At 42.6% G+C, this 21,431-nt stretch overlaps 1 pseudogene; it reads left to right on the top strand.

Moving 5' to 3' along the window:
- Positions 1-1,014: 1,014 nt before the first annotated feature.
- LOC130040113 (histone H3.1-like) lies at positions 1,015-21,231 on the top strand (annotated as a pseudogene).
- The last annotated feature ends 200 nt before the right edge of the window (positions 21,232-21,431 follow it).

Genomic DNA, 21,431 nt, shown 5'->3' with positions numbered 1-21,431 from the left:
GAGGTAGCCCCTCAAAAGAATATATGAATTATCAGTAGTGAATGAAAGAAGCTAAGGAGGGTGGGGGAAGAGGAAGGAATAATAAAGATCATTATCTTTATTTTAGTTTAACTTGGAAAATGTTGAGTCGGGAGAGTCTGTGGAGTATGACTCTGAGAAGGAAAATTAAGATTTTCGGCATTCAATTGTGATTCATCTGCATGTATTTAGATATGGGTGTGGGTGATATTCTTTGGGCAGAGTATTACCAAACATTCTCTTTTCAGAATAAAAAGTGGGCTTATAATGAAAATGAAAAATAGAAGGAGCGGCTATTGGTAGATGCTGGATGATCCCCAAGCCAAATTAGACAAAGGAAAAGGGAATTTAGATTAATTTCTAGGACCAGGGTTATAGGTCAACATGCTGGAATACATGCTCTGCATGCAGAAGCCCTGGGTTCTATTTTGAAGGACCGAACTGTGACTAGCCCCATAGTAACACAGGATGTGGCCCCAAAGCAAAAGCGAAACAAAACAAAATTGTACCACATAGTCCCCCACCTATTAACCACCATCAAGTGTGGCTTCAGGTGACCACAAAGCCAGAGCAATACCACATAGCTGCGCCCTAGCACTGAATCTGCACTCTCGGACAGAGTCATTAGGAGTGACCCCAGACCCCTGGTCAACTCTAAGGAGGTCTAATCCTTGGCTCAGGTTTAATCCCTGGCATTGCGTGTAGTCCCCTGAACATTGCCAGGAGCAATTCCTGAGCACAGAGCCAGGAGTAAGCACTGAGTACATCTAGATGTGACTTGAAACCCAATAAATAATGAATTTCCAAAGATATCAGAGAAATACAAGAAAACAGTAAATGTCATTTAAGTCAAAGAAAAAAATAGAATTTGAAGGAGGGCAATGCCAAATGCCATGAAACATCAACGAAGACTAGAAAGCGTCCATCTAGTTTGGCAGCCACCTTGACTAGGATAGTTTCAGTACAATGGTTGAGCCAAAAGCCACATGCGGCACAATGGTGCAGAAATGTATCCAGTGAGTGAAGTGAGTCCTTCCAAGGAGCTTCAAGAAAGGAGAAGATAGAAGAGGTGGTGATTCCTGGGGTTGGTGGGAGGTTAGGAAGACGTTTCTCTAAAATTGAGAAGGATTGACTATACTGAAGGGAACAAGGGGAATCTGCTGACTTGAAAGGGGAGATAAATGATAGATTGGGGTTCCTGAAAAGAGCAGAAGATACAGTGAAGAGGTAGGGGAGTTGACATACTTTCCCCTTGCTTAAAAAAAAGGAGGGGGAAGGGGTCAGAAGTTTGGGGAGCATACATGGTAATGGCCTGAACATTGTGAAGTCTTTGTGAAGTGAGACACAAGGATATTCAAAGCCAAGAAGGAAGAGAACAGATGGAGGGATGATGGGTGGTTACAGTTTTAAGAACAGTCTTGTGCTATTGGAAACACGTTTTGAGAAATGGAAGAAGAAACAGACTGTGGGCATGGAAATGGATCACTGAAAAGTAACTGTCCCCCATGTCTTCTCAGCCTGACATCAAGGGCCTGTTCTTAGTGACTCAACCTCCCACTGGACTGATGCTGGCCAACCCTCTGGTCTTGCCTTGCAACCTGCTAGGAGAAGCGATTTATCGTTCCCCTGTGCTTTTGAGTGGGAAGGAACAGCTTCCTGCAGAGTGCAGCTGAAAACACGGCCCCTGGGAAACAAAAGACGCTTTCTTTCCAGCCCCTGCCCGCTGTTCCCTTTGCAGGATCTGGCCAATGAGGATTTTAGTGTGCCTTTCATGCACATCAAAATTGTCCTGAGACTCGGTTTTTCAAAAGTCCTCTGACTTTTCCCTCTACCCCCAACTGCGTGTGTGGGCTACACTGAGTTGTTTACTCTCTGGTTTAAAAAAAAAAGAAAGAAAGAAAAAGAAAAGAAAAATATCCCTGGGAGGATTAGCTTCTACTGTCCTCAGGTCAGCTTTTGTAGCTGTTTTGATTGTTCTCTCACACCTTTTGTCACTTCTGTGATCCCCTAGGGCTACCATAGCCAAGTACCACATTAAAAAGGAGCGGTACAACACTTGCTCTTTCACGTTCTGGATGCTAGCCCATCAAAATCTAGGTGCTTGCAGGGTTCTAGTTGAGAATCCCTTCTGACCCTCTTCCTTTGTTCTAGGGCTGCAGCTGTCCTTGACATTCCTTGGACCACAGCTGCCTACCACCCTGCTACTTCCTACAACATCTTCCCACTGTGCGTTGTGTCTAGAACTGTGGCTTAAGAGAATACCACTTTGGAGACTGAAGGCCCACCTAATCCAGTTTATGAACTCAACTTTTTCAGCTGTACAAATAAGGACCCCCTCTTGAGGTTTTGGATGAACTTGCCTTTGAGGAGGGGCGCCAGTTCATTGTTTAAGCCAATAGTTCCCTGTCCCAACTTCATCTAGGTTTATGGGCCCCAGGGAGCCAAGCAATGTCCCTGTGCAGAATGGACCCCCCTCAAGACACCTCCCCATATGCTCCCCCATTAGTAATCAGCCCTCTGCCTGCAGTCTTTAACCTGGCTCCAGCCCTCACAATGATTTCTGGACCCTGATGCCTCTATGTGGAAGTGTGACTATCTCTACTATAAAAGCTAGATGTGCAAGGATCAGAGAAGATAGTTAAGCTGGTAGGGTAATGATTGCCTTGCACGTGAACAACCCAGATTCAATCCTTGGCACTCCAATATGGTTCTCTGAGTCTCACTAGGAGTGATTGCTGAGCACAGAGCCAGAAGCAAGCCTTGAACACCACTGCCTGCAACCCCCAAACAAACACCAAAGCCAAACAAAAAGTCTATATGGGTAAATTCTGGTCATATCTATGCTTCTTCAAACCTACTCACACCAAGGTGGTGAGTGGGCGGAGATTCTCCAGCGGTGGCCAGAATCCCCTGAGAGAGGTAGTCACAGAGCTGGAACTGGCCTCTAAGTCTAGAAAATTGTTCTTAGAATCTAGAAAATACTTAAGCGTCTAAAAAATTGCACTAGAGTCGATCCACCTAATGGAGATTTCTTTTCCAAACTCCACTCAAGTGAAATGTTAAAACCCAAGTTAATTTGAATTGTAAAGTCTGGGTGTTTGCTAATTATATTTGATTGGTGCTTGCTATTGGTGCTTTTAATTATTACTTTTCTTTGTGACACACTGGGTTTGTCATTAGTTGGTAATTTTGCCACTTTTGCCCCTTCCTGGTTGTTATTTTTAATTTGCAGATTTCCCTTTGGCCTACTTAGTAGGATGGAAATGTCAGAACCCAGGATAAGGGCTGAGGGAGTGGAGTTGTACATGGCTTCCTTGTCCTTGTGCAAAGCCTCTCACTCTGAGAGTACCTTCCTGCTGATAAGGTAAGAGCAGGGTCCCTAGGGTACTGTAGAACAAAGTCTTAAACACCTTCACCGCTGTCAGTGCTATCCAAGAGAAGCAGGGCTCCTCCTAACTACTGCTAACTTCTCGGCTGAGAGTTTGCTTCCCGTAAAGCTTTCTCATACCCCTCACAGTGACAGTGCTGGGAGCTTTCTTATTAGGCAGCTTTAACCCTCACCTGAATCGTCATCCTCAGTATTTTTGTTGAGTGGGTGTTTCTTCCATTTTCAAACAACCGTCTCCCTCCTTTATCAAGAGCACAGGGAAGTAAACAGGAGATGCATCTGAAGACCTAAAGTGTAAGCCAGACAGAACAAAGGCAAGTATTTATAGGCACAGAGCTGGGAGGAGAATACATAGAGGCACAAACGGAGGTGTTTACCCAGCCATAGAATTTCTGCTTGCATTTTACTTGCAGTCAGCAAAGAACCTCTTAACTGATCCTTAAATTATCAGATTTTCACAAATCCTTACTACGAAGCATTTCTGTTTATCAAAGGATTGGGCCTCACTTTTGATACACCTTCGTTTTTGTTTTGCTTAGTTTTTTTTTTTTAACCGTTGGAATATTTATGACCAAGTAGCCTGTAGTGATTTTGGTCATGCATTAATTTATCTTCGAACACTTTCTATTTCCTTCGTGGCTTTCTCTTCAACAGCTTTTATCCTGTTTCATTTCCCTCAGCACTTTCCCCTTTCTTCCAAAATTAGCTCTACTCAAATGTAATGTCTTTAGTTTCCCCTTCTGTGGTGGCTTCAATTCTCTCTGGTATAACACAACTATTATTAGCCAATGCCTCGCGCACAGGCGAGTCTGCGTGGCACCCTCCCACTCGCTCACTATGCCCTTGGTCCTGCATCCGACAAACACAGCTGATCCTCTCTGCCTTGTGCACGGGGTTGGCTGGAAGAGCTGGCTCACGTGAGGGACACACTGATTGTGTAAGCTTCCTCTGCTCTCAGCGTGTCCTCGTTTACCACCCGGCACAGGGTGTCTAGCTCACTGCTCCCCCAATCCTGATACTACCAGCCGCCTAAGCAGCTCTGACAGTACCTCCCACAGCTACAACACAAATTCCCTCTGGGGTGTTGAAAGGGAAGGCAATAAAGAAGAAATCCAGAATGTGTGTGTATGAGTGTGTGTGTGTGTGTGTGTGTGTGTGTGCGCGTGCGCGCTCACGGCACATGCACATGCACGTGTATATGCTGCACTAACATAAACACTACATTTCTGGACTGATCAGAATATGCACATGTCATGTACATGCTCATCCCTTTCAACGTGCTCTTTCTGAGCTCTCCTGACACTGTGGAAGGTATTTCCTGGCATATTTTAAGCTTTGTTTGATGGACATGCCTGAAAGATTGAAGCAGAAATTGTTGCAGTTCAGCCTTCTGGAAGAGTGGAAAAATACTCACCTCTCCTGAACGTTGGCTTCCCTGAAGTTGCCAAAAGATCTTACAGCCAGTCACTATCCAGTTTGAAAACATGGTGATTATTTATTTATTTATTTATTTATTTAAATTATGCGTTGTGTTGTCTGTGTCTGCTTATGTCTGTGTTAGGTTATAATGGTTTCCCTTTACATAATAAAGACATTATGTAGAGGGTGGGTTCCTAAGTAGAGCTCAGGAGTCTCTGGGCCAACGTTGGGATTTTCAGCCAACCAGAGTTGGTGGTTCAATGTAAGGGCCATTCAGTGACGGTTGGGTCCTGCAGTACCCAGGATACTCAGTACTCCCCAGCAGTGCTCAGAGCCTCAGTGACTCAACCCAGTGATGCTTACAGAGATTATGTGGACCTACAGATCAAATTTATATGTTCCTTAACGCCTGTAACTATCTCTCTGGCCTTCATAACTATTTTTTTTTTTTTTGCTTTTTGTGTCACACCCAGCGATGCTCAGGGGTTACTCCTGGCTCATGCACTCAGGAATTGCTCCTGGCGGTGCTCAGGGGACTATATGGGATGCTGGGAATCGAACCTGGGTCAGCCATGTTGGCTGCGTGCAAGGCAAATGCCCTACCCGCTGTGCTATCGCTCCAGCCCCTCATAACAATTTTTTTAATTAAAATGTTTTTATTCTGATTTTCTTTTCAGTGACATTTTCTATTTCTAATTATTCTAAAACATACTTAAAGTACACTTTAGGCAACATGATTACCGTAGTGCTAAAGTTTATGGTGATTAATGTACAAAATTATGGCATACCACCACCACCACAACTAAAATACCCATGACCCCCTTCTAGTCTTTTTTAATTAAAAAAAGTTCAGTACTTTGGATGCTTTTTTACCTCTGGGTGCTTTCATAGATGAGGAGACAAAGTCACAGATGAAGTTTGAAAAACTGCCGACCTGAATTGGGGGTTCAAAGCACCCCCAGCCTCAGTCCATAGACAAGGATAGTTTTGAACTTAGTACCCCAGGGATGCTTCTTTTTCCTTTGTCTATTCCCTTTCTTGATCCTACTCATCTCCCTCTCTTTTCTTTGTGATTTCCTTGTGAAGAGACAAGGAACTTAGGGCAAGTACTTCATTTCCCGGGCTGAAGTGATATCACAGCGTGTAGGGCGTTTGTTTGACTTATACATGGCTGACCCAGAAGACCCGGTTTTGATTCCTCCACCCCTCTCAAAGAGCCCAGCAAGCTACTGAGAGTATACCACCTGCATGGCAGAGCCTGGCAAGCTACCTGTGACGTATTCAATATGCCAAAAAACAGTAACAACAAATCTCACAATGGAGACGTTATTGGTGCCCTCTCAAGCAAATCAATGAACAATGGGAGGACAGTGACAGTGACAGTGACTTCATTTCCAAGGTGTCCAAGATGTAAGAAATTACAGATTTCTAACTTGCTCTCTTCTCCTTCTCCTTCTCCTTCTCCTTCTCCTTCTCCTTCTCCTTCTCCTTCTCCTTCTCCTCCTTCTCCTTCTCCTTCTCCTTCTCCTTCCTTCTCTCTTCTTCTTCTTCTTCTTCTTCTTCTTCTTCTTCTTCTTCTTCTTCTTCTTCTTCTTCTTCTTCTTCTTCTTCTTCTTCTTCTTCTTCTTCTTCTTACAAACCTTTTTAATTTTATATTTTTCTCTGTCTCCTTCTCAATATAGTATTGGTCGAAGTTTCAGAGTAGAAGTTGGTCAGTATGGGAACTGGATACAGAGAGTCTTCCCTAAAGAAACGCCAGACTGGGAGCTCTCTGGAGACTCTTCTTATCCCAGGGTTCGCTCCCATATCCTCATTGACACTCCTTGGCTTGCATGGAAACAAATGGAAAAGATAAGAATCTTGCTCCTTTTCACAATCCATTTGAGCTCCTTGCGGTGCTGGAGGGGAGAGGCAGAAGCACAGAGATGTTGGTGGGGGCATGATGCCTGCTCTTGAGATGCTCACTGTGGAACTAGAGGAGAGGGAATGAAGTCAGTGCACACATTGCTAGGAGCAATGCAGAACTGTGTGCAGTTAAGAAAATCACTAGGGTCAGCAGTCATTGAGAGAGGGACAGGGTTGGAGCGATAATACAGTGGGGAGGACATTTGCCTTGTAAGTGGCTGACCAAGGTTCAATCCCTGGCATCCCATAGGGACCCATGAGCACCGCCAGGAGTAATTCCTGAGTGCAGAGCCAGGAGTAACCCCTGAGCATCACTGAGTCTGACCTAAAAAGCAAAAAAAAGGGGGGGGAGGGGTAAATCACACATGGGGAATTTGTTTCTTTAGAGAGATGAGATGGTTTTAGGGAACATGAAAGATGATATGGGAGAGCGAAAATGTAAAAATAATCAAACATAGAAATCAATGCCCTTTGGCTCAAATATAGACTGTAAGTATAAGAATTGAAGGGGGAAATGCCAAATATTTTAGTTAAAATTTTACATGGGCAAGGCTTAATGTCAGATGACAATTTCTACATCAGTCTAAAGATGAAGGATATTTTTTGAACATGACCGGGCTAAGATCAGAGCTACCATTAGCAAAGTTAGACTGGCAGTGGGAGGTAGAAGAAAGCAGAAAAAGGAAACTTCTATGGGCAAGTGGGAAACAATTTTATAGATGAAAGAGTTGAGACCCAGACACATTGCATTTGGGATTCACTAGGCCCAATAACTTATTTTCAAAGCCCTAAAGAAAATTACTTCCTGTTATCTGTTCGAACATATCACAATCATGCACTATTAACTGTGAAAAATTCAGAAGCAGTATCTCTGACATATATCACTGTATTTGTTCAGGTGTGGGAACAATGAACAGGGGTTCTTGAAGTGGGATGGTTGGAGGGTTATCTGCCACATTACTAAATTAGCATTCACATCCCTTCCCCATCTGCAGACTTAGCTCAATGTATTCTAAGTCTATTTTCAAGAGTTTTCTTACTTAAGCACCAAAGCTTTCCTTTTAAAAATTAAGACCATACATAGTAGAGACAAGCACTGGGAGGATTGCTCCATGGTTTGGAAGCCGGCCTCACACGCTGGGGGAAAAGGCAGTTCAGATAGATAAGGGACCAACAAGTAAAGGGTGCTTGGAGGGCCTGCTCAGGATGGGAAATGCGTTCTGAAAATAGACTATAGACCAAATATGATGGCCACTCAATGCCTCTATTGCAAACCACACACCCAAAAATGACAGAGAGAGCAAAAAAGTATGCCATGCCACAGAAGCAGGGGGGATGCGGTGGGGATGGGAGGGCTACTGGGATCATTGGTGGTGGAGAATGGGCACTGGTGGAGAGATGGGTACTTGAACATTGTATGACTGAAACTTAACCCACGAAATTTTGTAAGTCTGTAACTGCACCTCACGGGGATCCATTACAAAAAATAAATTAAAAACAAGTTTAAAAAAAATTAAGACCATACAAGAGGGAAAAAATTATTTAATATGTGTACCTGGAAACTGTGTCCAAACATACATATCTCTCTCTCTCTCTCTCTCTCTCTCTATATATATATATATATATATATATATATATATATGGAGAAACAAAACTTTTGGACTCAGAATGCATATTTCATTGCCTATTGGAGAATGAACAGCTACTTGAAATGGTTGGTGCAAGCCTGTCAAGGGAGTGGTTTTCCTGATACCTAGCACTCTTATAGGCAGTGGTTAGAGTTTCAAGGCAGCTCAGGACCCTCTTTTCTCTTCAATACTACTAAAGAGTGAAGGTGCTAAGGATGGATATTTGTTTTTTCCTGGGGGCACTCTGTTATTTTCTCATGTTTTCCACAGTTGCTAGTGCAAGTTAAAAATGGACACCAATTGCTAAAACAAATGTCCCAGTTGATGTCTGGATGCATTTAATAGCAGTTCTTTTGTTGCTCAGAATTGAGCGAGGAATCTAGTTTGTTTGTGATTTGGGACCTCATCCAGTGGTGCTCAGGGCTTACTCTCTGCACTCAGGGGTCACTCCTGTTGTGTTCGGGGAAACCTTATGGGATGCTGGGGATAAAACCAGGGTAGACCACAAGGCAAGGGCCCTACCCACTATGTCATCACCCTAACCCCACATTGGCTGAAAAAAATCTTGCTTTCTTTTAGTAGTCACTTAGTTCCTGCAAATGATTTAGATCATTAATAGCAGGCCAAACGTTTGTTACAATTTCCACTGTTGCTCCAATTTAAAAAAAAAATGTTCACTGACATCATTTATATATCTGTATGTATGTATATGTGTATATATATATATATATATATATAAATTGTGAGACCATATCCTTTGGTGCTCAGGAACTTCTTCTGGCATGCTTGGGGGACCATGACGTGCCAAGGATGAATTCAGTCTTTCTTTGCATGCAAAGCATACACTCCAGCCCATTCAGCTATCTTTCCAGCCCTATTGGTCTCATTTTAAAAAACAAACACATGTGTTTTGCTAGAGCATTTAATTAAGGCAATGAGGCTTAGGTATTGATAGTATGATTTTAAAAACAGGATTATTTGGGGCATGAATTTGCATTTGCTTTTTGTGTGTATGAAAAACAGAATGTTTAACTTAGATACACATATATGAATATGCACATATGTACAAATACATGTTTAAATGTGCTTCTAGAGTATATTTCTAATTGGCTTTCACTGATTTAGTTTCTTGTAATTCTTTATGCCAGTTTGTAAAGTTTTGTTGAAATAAGTAATATAAAATAAGTTTGTATGTGTCTAAGATGGCTGGTTGGAATCGGGAGGATAACTGGCAATATTGGTGAATAAAAGGTCATACTTGTGGTGTTGGAACACTTAATGCTTGAAACAACTGTATAATGAACAACTTTGTAAATCACAGTGTTTTAAATAAAAATTAGTTTAAATATATATTTAAAACAGTGAAACTTTGAATTAATTTTTATTCTTTACTTTTTATTTATTTTTTTGTGGTGCTGGGGATTGAACCCAGGTCTCATGCAAGCAGGGGATGTACTTATCTGTTGAGTGGTGGAATTTATTTTGTAAATATGAATGTTCTCTGAGAAAAAAAATCAGAGCAATAACAAAACAAGTCATATTAATGGGATTCAGAACTTGTGCTTATGCATTTTCAGGGCTGCTTTGTTTTCCATAGCCCTTCTCAATCTTTTCTGTTGCTGCTGTCGTTGGGCTCACGTGTTTGGTTGCAGGGCTCATGAACCTGGTTGTGACATGCTGAGGGCTGCAAAGGCAGTTCTTGTACGTAGTGAAGGAATGGCAGTGCAGATGTGACCACCACTGAGCCACATCTGTGTCCCCTATGTTTCTTTTTCCCCGTGTGTTTTTGGTAAAGGGGTCAGATTTCAAGCTGTGCTCAGGAGGCCTGAGGGGTTGACCAACACTTTAATGAAAGGTCTCAAGGATGTGATACTGCTAAGGTCATAGGGTGCTGTGGATGTTCCAATTAGCCCAGCCTCCAGGGTTCCACCTAGCAGTGCCTGGAGGCCTTCAGGGCTGTACCTGGTACTGTTGGTGAATAATGCTGTGTTACTGGGGATCAAAATTGGGTCTGGCACATGCTTTACTAACTGCTGTACTATCTCCTGGTCCCTGAAGTTTGCAGTTTTTTAGATTATTTTTATACAAAAAAAAACCCCCTGAGATATACACATACAGGAATGATATACTATTTGTTAGCTTCTTAAACTTCCATAAATTAATTACTCAAAAGTCACTGTTTTCATATTTTTTAGTTGCTTACGAACACATGGTTAAATTTCTTCCCAAAAGTTTTAATGGTCATCAAAATACTCTCCCGCAAGCAAAATCCATGACCCAGAAAGGTTTAGTAGTAAGTTCCTTCAAATTTTTACTAGCAAGTTCTTCCAAACTTTCAAAGATCTATTTCCAATTCTTCTCAGGCTCTTCCAAAATGTCAAAGAAGCAGGAATCCTCCCAAACAGTTCCTATGAAGAAAATGTTGCTCAATATCAAAAGCAGAAAGAAACATCACTAAAAATTAAATTAAAAGCCAATGAAATCACTTAGATTAAAAACCAATGATGAACATAGAAGTGAATATTCTCAACAAAAATATTAGAAGATTGAAGTCAATAACACATTAAAAGTATAATATACAATGATCAATTTGGATTTATCCTATGGATGCAAGGACGGTTTAACATATGTAAGTCACGATCACGATCACAACGATGCAAGTCAATCAACAAAATACACCATCAGAATACAAGAAAAAAATCAAAATCGTATGATCATATCATCAATGCAAAGAAAGCATTTGTCAAGATTCAATACCCATTCATGATAAGTGCTTTAATAAAATGAGGATAGAAGGAACTTTCCTCAATATAGTTATAGCCATTACCCCAAACCTAGACCTAACATCATACCTGATGATTACAAACTGAAAACTTCTCTCTGAGATCAAGAATGAGACAAAGTTGCCCACTCTCACCAGTGTTGTTCAGCTTAGCATTTTAAGTCCTTGCTACAGCAATTAGACAAGAAAGAAGCATAAATGGGATCAAGATTGGAAGAGAAGTCAAATTATCACTATTTGCACATAAGCAGTACTTTACTTCAAAAACCCTAAAGACTCTACCAAGAAACTTCCTAGAAACAATAGCCTTGTACAATAATGGGGTGGCCTCAAAATTAACACATTAATCCATAGAATTTATGTATGCAAATAATTATGAGAAGAAAAAGAAATTCAAAAATTATATTCACAATTGTGCATTAAAAAATCAAGTACTTGGAAATCAGCTTTGCAAAAGAGGTGAAATACAAAGAAAGAAAACTTTAAATCACTATTAAAAGAAGTAGGGTGCTGGAGAGATAAGATAGTGGTTAAGGTGCATGTCTTGCACTCACTCAACCCTCAACCCCCGCCCCATACCCTCCTAACTCTATCAGTAGTGATCCCAGAACATAGAACACAGAGCTAGGAGCAAAGAGCTAGGAGTAAGACTTGAGCACTGCCAGGTGTGGCCTCAAACCACAGCAAAAAAAACCTCAGAAAATAAAATAAATAGAAGAAGTTACAAGGAAATGGAAACACATACGCTGTTCAACGGTTGAAAGAATTAATATGGCCCAAATCACTATTCTGTCCAAAGACTATAAAGATTCAATTCAGTCCCTATAAAAATACCCATGGCATTTCTTGGAAACGTGGACCAAAGAATGCTGAAATTTATATAGAGAAATAAAACCTCTTGAATATTCCAAGCAATCTTAGGGTATTAAAAGAAGATGGGGAGCTTTTCCCCCCAGCTTTAAATTACACAAAATAGCTATCATAATCAAGACAGAGTGGTAATGAATAAAAAGACTCTCAGACTAAGGGAATAGAATTAAGAGTATAGAAAAAGACCCTCAGGTGTATGGACATACAGTCTCTGAAAAGGGAGCTAAATGTATGAAGAGGAACAAGGTCCACTCGAACAAAAAGATCTTCAACAGTGTTGGGAAACCTGGTAAGCCACTTGAAAAAAAATGAACTCAGACCTCTGTCTAATACCATATACAAAAGATAACTCACAATGGATGAAATATCTATACATCAGACCTAACTCAGACCAGAACGCTTCATGACAATGAACCTAGAGGCATTTTCAATGACGCGGTGCCACTGGCCAAGCAAATAAAAGAATAAAACTTTCACAAAATCCAAACGAAACAATGATTCGAATAAAAAGACACCCTACAGCTTGGAAGAAATATTTTCTCACCACTCATGTAAGAAAATAATATATCTTTATAATATATAATGAAGTTATATATGATATTATTACATATCACGATAACGATCATCCTGTTGTTCGTCGATTTCCTCAAACAGGCACCAATAATGTCTCCTTCTTCCTAGCCCTGAGATTTTAAAAGAGCCATTTCAATGCTCTTTCAGGATTAGGAGAATGATAACCATCATTGTTACTGGTATTTGGCATATTGAGTACAACACGGGAAGTTTGCCAGACTCTGCCGTGCAGGCAGGATACTTTTGGTAGCCTGCCAGGTTCTCCAAAGGAAAAATAAGATGTCGTGCAGCCGCAAATGTGGCTGCACGCTTCCAGGAGCTGGGTTTTATAGTCTCTGCGTCTTGGCCGTTGATGGGACCAACCTGGCACTGGTGGCAGCTGGTGGGTGTGATGCCTACCTACTGGAAGATGGGGGGTCTGGGTGGAGAAGGCCCAGCCCCAATCTGAGTAGGCTTGGAGACCTCAGCCCCGGGACCTGCATGCCTGGGTTCCTCTGCCAGTTCTTTCATGCATGAGGCCCGTCCGGACGTGTGGAGAGTGGTCCCAGCATGGCCATGGCTGGCTCCGGAGGTCCTCAGCTGCTGGGGCTCTGCTCGGGGTGGTGGGGGGAGAGAACTCAACCCTCCCCCCTCCAAGGGGCCTCGGTGAGGGCAGCCAGGTGCAGGGGCAGGAGACTCTGCACTGTTCTCCTCCGGGAGCTGGGTTTTATAGTCTCCTGTGTCTTGGCCGTTGATGGGACAGAGTCTCCTGCCCCCGCACCTGGCTGTCCTCACCGGTGCCCCTTGGAGGGGGAAGGGTTGAGTTTCTCTCCCCCCACTGCCCCGAGCAGAGCCCCAGCAGCTGAGGACCTCTGGAGCGAGCCACGGCCATGCCGGGATCACTCTCCACACGTCCAGACGGGCCTCATGCATGAAAGAACTGGCAGAGGAACCCAGGTATGCGGGTCCCGGGGCTGAGATCTCCAAGCCTACTCGGATTGGGGCTGGGCCATCTCCACCCAGACCCCCCATCTTCCAGTAGGTAGGCATCACACCCACCAGCTGCCACCAGCGCCAGGTTGGTTCCATTATATATAATATACTAAAATATTATTTTAAATATATCTAATATATAGAATCGAACTCGGGTTGGCCATGTTGGCTGCGTGCAAGGCAAACGCCCTACCGCTGTGCTATTGCTCCAGCCCATAATCATATATAATTGTATTATATAATATAGTATATATTACATATCATTTATGCATAATGCATATTATGTAATATATATTTATAAAATTTGTTCATTTTTTCCACTTCAGCAAGGATTCTTTGTAAAGTAAAAAAAAAAAGGCCCTCCCGTTGATCGTCGATTTGCTCGAGCGGGCCCAGTAACGTCTCCATTGGAGACTTTGTTGTTACTGTGTCTGGCATATCAAATACTCTCGGTAGCTTGCCGGGCTCTCCGAGAGGGGCAGAGGAATCGAACTCGGGTCGGCCATGTTGGCCGCTTGTAAGGCGAACGCCCTACCCGCTGTGCTAAGGATTCTTTGTAGAAAGATTTTATGTTACATATTTTATTTATGTTTTCTCTACTCATTTATTTCAACTATAAATACTCTTCTGATCACTCTTCTTCCAAATTTTTTCCACAGCAATCATTTAAATTGTTTAAGTCAGTTCTACAATGGTGGAATGTGCATAAAGCACTTTTAAAAATAACAGGAAAAATTCATCAAAAATTGGAGAGAAGAACTAACAGAAACTTCCTCAAAGAAGACATATAGATGGCCAATTGGTATACGAAAAGTTCTCTTCATCACTTATCACTGATGAAATGCAATTCAAAACAAAGAGATATCACCTCACACGAGTGAGGTTGGTCCATATCAGAAAGAATGATAACAATCAGTGCTGCAGCAGGTACTTGGTTAAAGGAACCCTAATCCCATGCTGTAAAAATGTCGACAGTATAGGACCCCATGGAAAACAGCATGGAAAAACCTCAAAAAATTAAGAATCGAGCTTCGAGTTTCAACAACTCTTAGCATCTGACCTAAGGGCGCCCAAACACGATTTTTTTTTTTTGCTTTTTGGGTCACACCCGGCGATGCACAGGGGTTACTCCTGGCTCTGCACTCAGGAGTTACTCCTGGCGGTGCTCAGGGGACCATATGGGATGCTGTGAATCGAACCCGGGTTGGCTGCGTGCAAGGCAAATGCCCTACCCGCTGTGCTATCTCTCCAGCCCCCAATCACGATTTTGAGAAGATGTTTGTGTTGAGAAGATGATGTGTGTTTGTAGTAGCACAATTTACAATGGCCAAGATCTGAAAGTAACTTAAATATCCAAAACCAGATGAATGAATAAAGAAATTATGATATATATATAGTTGAATGTTACTCAGCTATTAATGAAGAAAAGAAGATAAAATCATATAATTCAATGCTGTGCAGAACAGACAACATAATTGGGATGTAAATGTCATGCTGAGTGAAGTCATCCAGCTGGACAGGGACAGATACAGATTGACTCTCTCATATGTGGAATATTAAGAAACACAGTAGCACTGTAGTACTGTCCTGTAGCACTGTCCTGCCATTGTTCATTGATTTGCTTCAGTGGGCACCAGTTATGTCTCCATTGTGAGACTTGTTACTGTTTTTGGCATATCGAATATGCCATGGGAAGCTTGCCAGGCTCTGCCATGCAGGCAGGATACTCTCGGTAGCTTGCCGGGCTCTCCAAAAGGGACAGAGGAATCAAACTTGGGTCATTCCTGTGCAAGGAAAATGCCCTACTGGCTGTGCTATCACTCCATTCCAGAATGGAATGAAAGAAACATAGTAAAGGAATAAACGTTTCCAGTGGCATCAGAATCTGAGGGTTGGCCTATAGTACTGAGCTTAACAAGGAGGGAATAGGGGTGAAGGGGGACCTCGGGACACTGATGGGAGGAGGCCGGCACTGGCAGTGGGAATGAGGTTAGAACATTGCATGCAAAAGAAACTATCATTAACAGTATTGCAAAACAGTGCCTAAGAGATTTTTGAAAAGGTCATTAAATGGCTACTTTTACAGACAAAATCATTACAAAAATCTATAATTTTAATTGGCTATTCATTTTGGGTGCTTATTTTACTTACTTGCACATTGAAACTAACCTGTGCAAGAGACTAAATCCCATCCCTCCATTATCTAAATGAACTTTTGAGCCTGAAGAATAGCTGTAGTCAAAGAGTCCTTACATAAGAGCTACTAAAATTTAAATGTTTATTTATACTAAGGCTGATTATTCTTCCTCTGTTATGTGTGAATTTCCCCTCAAATGCGATGATTTCTGTAGAGATCATTTGCCTTAACCTTTTCAGTTTCAAAGTTTTAGACTGTTATACCATCTTTGTTGAATATCACACATATATGTGTTTTTGTATATATGTATATGTCACAGTCATGGTCACAATCCTCCCATTGTTCATCGATTTGCTTGAGCAGGCCCAGTAACACCTCCATCATGAGACTTGTTGTTACTGTGTTTGGCATATTGAATACGTCATGGGTAGCTTGCCAGGCTTTGCTGTATGGGCGAGATACTCTCGGTAGCTTGCTGGGCTCTCAGAGAGGGGCAGAGGAATCGAACCCAGCTCGGCTGGGCTGGCTGCACGTAAGGCAAATGCCCTACTGCTGTGCTATCACTCCATGCATATATATGTATATACAGGCACATTAGAAGCAATTCTATAGATTTTGTTTAGACAAAACTTCTTTAGCCTGGTATCTCATCTTCTGTTTTCTCATGAAAAATATTAGAAATTATATTCTTATTTTATTAAACTAGCTACTACCATATTCATGAGACATTAACGTCTCTTACCATTTTTGTACCCCCATGCCAGGTATATCCTCTTGGTTCTTCTCTTATTCCACAGGCCTTCTCTGCATAATCCAGCCCACCTCCTTTTCTTCTATGAGTGTCACTCACAATCAGTTCAGATCTTTTTTTGTAAACTCTCTTTAAGTAACCTCTGTTCCCTGTTATTTAATTAATTCCTATCTGCCCTTCAAGTCTCATTTCAGCTGTTAAGTTTTAGTGGACGGACATGCTTTGAGGGGGTTTGGACATATCATTTCCAAGCTAAGGGCTTGAAAACAGTGACACCAGTCACTTACTAGGCATTTTTTTTCTTGATCAGTCTACAGGTATTTAATTATAACATTTGTGTAACTGAACTTCATCTTCACACTTATGAGCACCAGCTAGAAGCCTAAACTTAGCTCTAGAATGTCTAGAAATATCTAGAAAAAAATCCAACTTGTGATTATATTCTACATTTTCTCTTTTCCAAAATCACTCTCTGGTTTCCCTCTTTAACTGCATCCTCATGGCTGATCCTGGTGATGAGGCTTAGGTCATCTCATATGAATTGCTGGCAAAACCCACCAATATTAAAACCCAGGAGTGGGTTTGCAACTAACCGGAACATGTTAGCAGTCCTTCTGCTTGGGGCTTTTGCCCTTCCATCTTAGATAGCAGTGGAAACTATCTATTGCTTACTCAGGAACATGAATAAAAGGAACAGTAGTGAAGGAGAGAGACAGAGGGAGGGAGAGTCAATACAAGCAAGCTTGACTGGCAGTTGCTAAGAGCAACCAATTGCTTAATCCTGGAAAACCATCCTCTGAACATAGATACAAATTCCATCTCAGGACCATCCTTCCAAGGGGAAGGAAGGGAAGTTTGTCCCAGTAGAGAGGCAAATTCCTAAATAAACATGGGAGAGTTTATTAGAGCTAAGTAGAAATCTGTGAAGTCCCTCTAGATGATATCAACAAAGAGAACTCATGATGAATGGCAAAAATACATATGGCCCAAGGGAAAAGAAAGCAGTCGTCAGGATCCTTCTTAGTTCACTCAGAGCCCACATAGAGCTGTTAGCATGTCAGCTGCTGGAACAAGAGAGAGACTGAAAAAAAAATCAAGTGGTATGGGGTGTAGGATATACTTCCCAATAAATTCCCATAGCTGCAAGATGATCTTCCTAGAGTAGACACTGGATCCAGGGCCTCTTCTTCTCCAAAGGTTTTTTTTTTAATTATTTAAAGAAGTGGTTTTCACACTATGGATCTGAGAGTCCTGGAATAGAAAGCAGTGATTCAGAATCTGGGAAAATACTGAGGTGACTCAAAGGGCTGCAGTGCATGTGCGAACCCCCAGTTCAGTTCCCAGGCCCCCTTGGTCACCCTAGCACCACTGGGTGTGACCCCTCCAATAAAATTCTATATGAACAGTCACTCCTGCTTCAACAGAAAGGAAGAAGACAGCTGCTAAACAATGTTTTGAAACCCTTGGTGTGGAGAGGATATGTCCAAACACTTTCAAAGCACATCCATCCACAGAAACTTAATGGCTGAAATCGGACTTGAAGGGAAAATAGGAATTAACTGAGAAACAGGGAATGAAGGTTAAAGCAGAGCAAGTCACATATGCAAGGTCCCTGGGGCAGGTAGCACAGACTGACAGAGAGCCACTGGCCCTGGAATATCAGCTGGAGAGAACGCGGAGTTGGCTGAAGGTGGAGCTAGGGCAGAGTACTTTCTGTGCAAAGTACCACTGGCCTTGCTAAGACACTTCATTTAAAAGCAATGGTGATACACAGACCACCTTAGGAGACAGAAGTGCTAGAGATATAAGATGGTTTTGTTTGTTTTTGAATAAGATCATCTCCTAACTGGCCTCAAGAGTCAGCAGCACTACAGCTGGTGGCGCTCTGGAGGTCATATTGTTATTGACCAAGCCAAATGTATTCTTTTTCTCTCACTTGGGCCATCTTCCCAAAGACAGGAGGCTTTTTTTTTGTTGTCTTTTGGGCCACTCCCAGTGATGCTAATGGCTTACCCTGGAGATGCTTGGGAGATCAAATAGCATCCCCGGGATCAACCCTCAGTTGGCCGCATGCAAGGCAAGTGCCTTATCTGCTGAACTATCTCTTTAGTCCAAATTAGGAGTTTTGTTTTGTTTTCTTTTAAAGATCATGTAGTCTTGGAGCTGGAGCGATAGCACAGCGGGTAGGGTGTTTGCCTTGCTCGCAGTCGACCCGGGTTCGATTCCCAGCATACCATACGGTCCCCCGAGCACCGCCAGGAGTAATTCCTGAGTGTATGAGCCAGGAATAACTCCTGTGCATCGCCAGGTATGACTCAAAAGTAAGTAAAAGTAAAGTAAAGGCCCTCCCGTTGATCACCGATTTGCTCGAGCGGGCCCAGTAACGTCTCCATTGGAGACTTTGTTGTTACTGTGTCTGGCATATCGAATACGTCACGGGGGGCTTTCCAGGCTCTGCCATGCGGGCGAGATACTCTTGGTAGCTTGCCGGGTTCTCTGAGAGGGGTGGAGGAATCGAACTCGGGTCAGCCATGTTGGCTGCATGCAAGGCAAACGCCTTACCGCTGTGCTATCACTCCAGCCATGACTCAAAAAGCAAACAAAAAAAAATCATGTAGTCTTTAAATTAGAATAAAAGCTAAATTAAGTGGCTTATGGCCAACAAGATAGAAGGAGCTTCAAATCAACAGTGGAGTGGACAGAGCTCTGAGTGCTTTCAGAATTTCCAGTGAGAAGACTAAGGGGAGGAGGAGGAGGTCACCAAATCTGAGGATTCCAGAGGCGAGAGCTAGATCCATAGCTTAGAGGACTGATGTTATCATGATGCCCAGAAGGCCAGGAGGGCCAATCATCAATACAGCTTCTAGAGGATCTGGAGAATGAGTCCCTCAACCAAAGTGGAAGAGTCCTGACAGAATGCTTACCCGCTCCAGGAACATGTCCTTAATCTAAAGGAGATGAGAAGCTCACAGAATGTGCCACCAGCATAAATTCAGGCTGAAGAGCAAGACGAAATGCCAAGTGGAAAGGGAAATGTGTGCTATGTAAATTCAAAACCAATACATAACCAATTGAGTCAACCCTGAGAAATGACTCACTTAAAATGCCTCTGAAATTGACTAATCTTATGCAATGTGATTTTCATGTCTCTGCCAGTTTCCATTGATTCTGAGAGCTGCACATTTGGAAACAACTGCAGATGTGGGTAATGACTGTTCCCCATGGCTCTGGAGGAAGTGAGCTTTGTATGAGGCCGTTTTTGACTCAGTTGGAACACAGGAGAACTGCCATTAGAATATTAAAAGAAACACATAAAATGTACGTGTTTTAATTGGTCATAGGAAATGGAACTCTGGAGAGTTCAGATGTGTGCTCTGGTCTGAATCTTGTCTTAGCCCTTTATAAGTTCAAACTCTTGAGTAAGCTATATCATCGGGGAATTGGGGTAGCAGGGCTTAGGAGTGCGATTGAGTGATTATTGGCATGGACTTCGATCATTAGGTACACGCCTGGCTATGGTGAGAACATCACTCCCCTCAGCTGGAAAGCAGCTTCTCTGTCGGTGGTATTTGTATAGAGAAAGTTTTCTTTCTCTATAAGCCATAATCTTTTCATTTATGCCTTTTGATTTCTCAGGTGTTTGGCAAAGACCCACCAAAACAAGTTTGTTTGTTTCCATGAGGGGCCAGTGAGCCTCCAAAGCAATGCTCAGGGAGACTGGGGTCATTCCTAGCGATACTTTGTCAACCAGACAAGACAGTTTAATGCTAAGACCTAGAGATTCAGAACTATTCAGGCCATGCAGTGATCAGGGATCACCAGGACTGTCTTGGCAGTGCTCAGGGATAATGAGGTTTTGCTATATAAATATATACACACACATATATAAAGCTCTTGATATTCTATAATATTATAAAATGCCTGGCTGTGAGGCATAATATTTATAATATTATATAATATTATATAATATCATTATATATTATATTATTGGGCTGGAGTGATAGCACAGTGGGTAGGGCGTTTGACTCGGCCGACCCAAGTTCGATTCCTCCGCCCCTCTTGGAGAGCCTGGCAAGCTACCAAGAGTAGCTCAACCGCACGGCGAAGCCTGGCAAGCTACTATGCCAAACATAGTAACAAGTCTCACAATGTTACTGGGCCCGCTCGAGCAAATTGATGAACAATGGGAGGACAGTGACAGTGACAGTGATTATATTATTATATATAATATGCCCGGCAAGCTATCGAGGGTATCTAGCCCGCACAGCAGAGCCTGGCAAGTTACCCATGATGTACCAAATATACCAACAACAGTAACTAAAATGGGTCTCGTTTCCCTAACCCTAAAGGAGTCTCCAACTGAGTTGGGAAGAATGAGAGGGCTCGTACTAAGCAGACGTACTAAGTCAATGGGCGAGAAGGTGCCCAGCAAAGAGCTGGCCACCAAGGCGGCCCGCAAGAGCGTCCCAGCCACAGGCAGCATGAAGAAGCCACACTGCTACCAGTATGACACTGTGGCGCTGTGCGAGATCCACCACTACCAGAAGTCCACCGAGCTGCTAATCTGCCAGCTGACGTTCCAGCAACTTGTGTGCAAGATCACGTAGGACTTCAAGACTGACCTGCACTTCCAGAACTCGGCCGTCATGATGCTGCAGGAGGCGTGTGAGTCCTACCTGGTGGAGCTCTTAGAGGACACCAACCTTTGCACTATCCATGTCAAGTGTGTCACCATTGTGCCCAAGGACATCCCAGTTGGTGTGCCGCATCCGTGGAGAGAGAACATGAAGTTTATGATGCTAAAGTCTCAGGACTGGGACAAATGGAGACACTACTGGTGCCCTCTCAAGTAATCTATGATTAACAGGATGACAGTGACAGTGACAGTGATAGCACTGTAGCACTGTCCTACCATTATTCATCAATCTGCTCGAGTGAGCCCAGTACCATTGTAAGACTTGTTGTTATTGGGTTTGGCATATCAAATA

This window comes from Sorex fumeus, unplaced genomic scaffold (assembly GCF_029834395.1).
Source record: "Sorex fumeus unplaced genomic scaffold, SorFum_2.1 ptg000094l, whole genome shotgun sequence".
Taxonomy (NCBI): Eukaryota; Metazoa; Chordata; class Mammalia; order Eulipotyphla; family Soricidae; genus Sorex; species Sorex fumeus.
The sequence above is the reverse complement of the archived record's forward strand: the minus strand, read 5'-3'. Positions and strand labels throughout refer to the sequence as shown.